At 36.8% G+C, this 5,000-nt stretch overlaps 1 long non-coding RNA gene across 1 annotated transcript in view; it reads right to left on the reverse strand.

The window, feature by feature from the left end:
- LOC106872280 (uncharacterized) overlaps positions 1 to 5,000 on the reverse strand; it is a 65,506-nt gene that overhangs the window by 12,793 nt on the left and 47,713 nt on the right. Inside the window, exon 3 of the long non-coding RNA XR_001409749.3 lies at positions 734 to 1,081. This is a non-coding gene — a long non-coding RNA (uncharacterized LOC106872280). The remainder of the gene's footprint in view (positions 1 to 733; positions 1,082 to 5,000) is intronic.

Consider the following 5,000-nt stretch of genomic DNA (forward strand, 5'->3'; position numbering starts at 1 on the left):
AAGGTAGGTAAGTTAAAAAAAAAAGAACCGGTTCTGTTGCTGTTGAAATCAAAAATTTCAATCTGTCGATGTTTTTGTTTTTCCAGGTTCCACCAACATCACCACCACTACCATTAAAGAAAAGGCAATTTGATGAAACTAGGACAGAGCTGAGCTCCCATTAATTTATAAACCCTTTTTACAAAGCTTTTGGAAAGACTTATATCGGAATATATAATTTCCTCGCCACAGGAAAACAAAGAGATGCTGATAATAGGACAGAAGAACGAGTCGTATTATTATTCTTTTATGTCTTTTACTTGTTTCAGTCATTAGACTACGGCCATGCTGGGGCACCGCCTTGAAGAGATCTTAGTCGAATATGCCGACCTCAGTACTTATATCTTGTTAATCCTGGTTCTTATTCTACTGGTTCTCTTGCTGAACCACTGAGTTACGAGGGTCGTAAACACACCAACACCGGTTCACAAGCGGTGGTGAGGGACAAACGGACACAGAGACACACACTTTTACATATACATACACACACACACACACACACACATACACATGCATTTCTTGTCCTCCACGAGGTCGATTTCCTTTTCGCCATGCAGTATTTTCCAACAAACAGTTACCCATAAACCAACGTCAAACGAAGACACCGCGTGACCTTCCTCGACCAATCGCAGCCCACCTTACGGTAATAACAATCAACTTCGGTCATTCAAATTTAAAATGGCTGACGACTTACTTTTTTATCTTTAAAATTTGGTTGAGAATATCTTCCCAAAATTGAATGATGATACTCAGGAAATGTTGATAGCCATAGTCCAGGAAAATTAGTCTAAGCGGTGATCCAAAGAAAGTAGAACAATTTCCATAAACTCAACATTAATAGTAACAGTAAGGCGGTGAATTAGCAGGATAGTTTGTTCGCCGGACAAAATTCTTAGCGGCATTTCGTCCGTCTTATATTCTGAGTTCAAATTCTGGCGAGGTTGACTTTGCTTTCATCCTTCGGGATCGATAAAATAAGTACCATTTGAGCACTGGGGTCGATGTAACTGACTTGCTCCTCCAAAAATGTCAGGCTTTGTGCCTATAATATAAAATAGTATTATTATTATTATTATTATTATTATTATTATTATTATTATTAAGCTGGCAGAATCGGTACCTCACCGGATTAAATGCTTTGCGACATTTCGTCCGGCTTCCTACATTCTAGGTACAAATTCTACCAACGTCGCCTTTATCTTTCATCCCTTCGGTATCAATAACATACGTACCAGTTGAGCACGGGTGTTAATGTAATTAACTAGACCCTCCCCTAAAACCTTAGGCCTTGGAAAAGATTATTACTATTAATCGGTAAAAAAGTTACAAAAGTGACTCAAGCGGCAGCAGTTTCGTGCGAATGTCATTCGATAGCCTAGAGTTCGTGCAGGAAGCTGCTCAGTGAAAGGAGTTGAATAAATACCATTTTAAAAAAAGTGGGCCGCTGAGAACCTTTAGTGAATCCGTCGATTGGGAATAAAGAAAAATATACGTATACTAATGTATTTACTTGTATTTGTCCTGTATATTTTGTCAAATCGATGCACACACTCACAAACACACAGATATATACATACAAACACAGACACACATAGACACATAGAGACATACACATACATTCGCGTATAGACAAAGATACATTCTAATCTCATGATGTTCAATGAATATTTGCTCGACTGAAATAATGCTTGCGCTGTTGGAGAAATACGAATAAACTCATTTATATAATAGCTTGTATTCAATATTGATTACTTCATAATTGTATATTAATACGATTACAAGCTGAGATTCTTTCATAGCCATAGATATACGATACATAAATACAGACAATACATACATATATATAGAGGCTTACATACTTATACATATATATCTATAGAAAAATATATACGTATATGTATATATATAGATACATGTATGTATATATATATATATATATATATATATATATATATAGAGAGAGAGAGAGAGAGAGAGAGAGAGAGAGAGAGAGAGAGAGAGAAAGAGAGAGAGAGAGGGAAAGATAAATATATGTATGTACGTATAAATGTATATATATATATATATATATATATATATATATATATATATATATATGGATATATATGTTAATGTTTATCTTAATGTCTACATATACGCAAATATATACAGACAAAATATACATTTATATTCACTAACGTATGTATATATATATATATATATTTACACACACATACGCATACACCAATGTCATTTCTTATCTTATCAGGGTATGTTTATACATACACATCTGTATATATATATATATATATATATATATATATATATATATATATGTGTGTGTGTGTGTGTGTGTGTGTGTGTGTGTGTGTGTGTGTGTGTGTGTGTACCAAAACACGTACGCACATGCACGTATACACACACACATATAAAAAGTGTTTGTCTCAGTTCTACAGCACTTAAAGTTACGCATGCATGCGGCACTGTGCCTCATCAGATGCTGGGCAAAATATGAAGAGAATGAAAGTAAATTTACAATGGCTTCCTTGTATTTAGGCCTCCGTTGGTCAGTGCAGCTCAACTGATTATTTATATTATCAGAATGATATCAGTTTGTTCTATGATTAAGTCTACGCGTTCTAGACAGGATGTTAGTGTCATCGTGTCGGCATTTTTGCTGGTTAGTATATGCAGCGACATCAGTTCTGCAGATTGCATTCCACATTTTGAGTTGTTCAGCAAGTTTTTTTTTTTTTGCGGCAATTAGTTGTTATTCTGTTGAATACTAAAACTACTTAGCGACAATTGTAATTATGTTGGGATAAACGATTTGATGGTGCGTTACGCAAGTGAGTTTGCTTTATGCAAATGAATGTGCTGTAGCATCTGTGAGCAGCAGGAATTAAGTACTTTTCCCTTGTGCGTCGGCCAGATAAGTCTATTATTGTGGCATATCCGAGTTATTCGCGGCCTGAGGCTAGTTCATTGGCATGGTACAATGCTGGTGGCAACAGTAAGGTTATATTTTCTGTTTGGTAAATCCTGAGGACTGGTGGTATTTGATCTGTTTCTCACGAAATCCCTGTTGGTAGTAATGAGCCCCAGTTGAGTAAAGAGAAGTTTTGTAAGGTGTATCTCTATGATATTCTTACACACATTTCGATGATCTTAGTGTCTCCAAATGAATCAGGAAAGGTGTAGTTCGCCCTGTTTATACAACTGGAGGAGTGCCTATGTTGTGCGTATCCATCCTTTAGACTGTTGGTTGTTATGCCTGTGTTGTGGATGATGATGTCATCCGGTGGTGAGAGGGTGGGTATACATACGGAATACGCTATACCTCTCTTCGTAGTCAGTAAAAATTCGGCAGTTTCAGACAGGGACTGAGTGGATGCGAGTTTGCATATATTATAGCGTGAAACACTGGAACTAATATTATGGAAACAGGAATATTTAACTTTGACAATATAGGAATTAACGAGTTCATAATATATATATACATGGGTTCTTGGAAATGCTCTTTAATTTGCGAAAGGAATAGCTGAAGCTCCTTCCACATTAGTGGAAATTTCTATGTTGAATGGTGGACCGACCTAGATTACATTCTTCTTTTTATCTCTCGTCAGCTTCGGAAGTGGAGTAGGCTATCTATACATCAACTAACATAGTGGAACAGCAAACCCTTCCTTGTGTGCCAGTGGGTTCGTCCCTACTGAAGTGCTCTCTGTCAGCTGATATTTTGAGACTCTTCCGCGGATGTCTGTGAATACTCTTCTAATTACAATAATTCCCCCGACATATCGCTGTTCACCTATCGTGGTTTATTATTTAAGCTTGCGTCGATTCCTCCGTGGTGTTGTTTTGCATTTATAATAAAATAAATATATATAAATTATAAAAATAATTAAAAAAGAATATACGGTACAGTATTGATTCTACTTCGCGGATTTTCACCTAACGTGGGGCGTTTTGGAAAGTAACACCTGCGATAGTTGAGGGATTACTGTACACTTAGAAACTGGAGCTAGCAGGAGTGTCTATGACAATAAACAGTTTTCATGTTTGAATTTCTCTCTGGGTTGATATTCGAGCGAGTCAAACATGCTTGTATTCACGAGGTATATAGTTACGTACGTCGATTTGGCTTTCGTCACGCTATACATATATATAGGTGTGTATACAAAAAGATGCACACGTATCTATCTCTGTATTAGTACTCATACGCGTGCACGCGTGTGTGTGAGTGTCTGCAGATGATATATAACAGTTATATATGTGAATAAGCTGTCATGAATTGGTGGGAGCAACAAAAGTGCATTGCATCTAGCGAAAAATATCTTTTAATAGTTCCTTATTTCTTTAGTGCCCACAAGGGGCTACACACAGAGAGGACAAACAAGGACAGAGAAACGGATTAAGTCTATTATATCGACCACAGTGCGAAACTGGTACTTATTTAATCGACCCCGAAAGGATGAAAGTCAAAGTCGTGGATCCTTGGGTATTCTCATGTTCAGAAGGAAGGTGTCGGGGGATCACAAGGTTAGGAAAATATATTAGAATATAAAAAGATGAGGAAAGAAAATAACAAAATAAAAAATATAAAGGTAGTTAATAAGTTTTTTGTAAGTGGGTCTGTGGTGTGTCTTTGTGCTTGTTTCCCCACACTGATTGACAGCCGCTATTGGTTTGTTTCCGTTCTCATAATTAGCGGTTCGGCAAAATAGACTGATGGAATCAGTACAAGATTCAGAGGAGAAGAAATGTACTCAGGTCGATCCGTTCGACTGCAATCTTGCATCACAGTACTCCAGCATGACTGCAGTGTTATATTTGTTACGAGTAAGAGATATAAGATGAAACATATCGATGTGTGAGGTGAGGGGGGAGAGCTCTCTCGTTTAGGGTTGTAAATAAAAGAAAGCAAGTATAACACATTCAGTATGAATCTTTGTCAAAGTGAACACCAAGAAAACATGCTG

This window comes from Octopus bimaculoides, chromosome 15, assembly GCF_046866305.1.
Source record: "Octopus bimaculoides isolate indiv1 chromosome 15, ASM4686630v1, whole genome shotgun sequence".
NCBI lineage: Eukaryota > Metazoa > Mollusca > Cephalopoda > Octopoda > Octopodidae > Octopus > Octopus bimaculoides.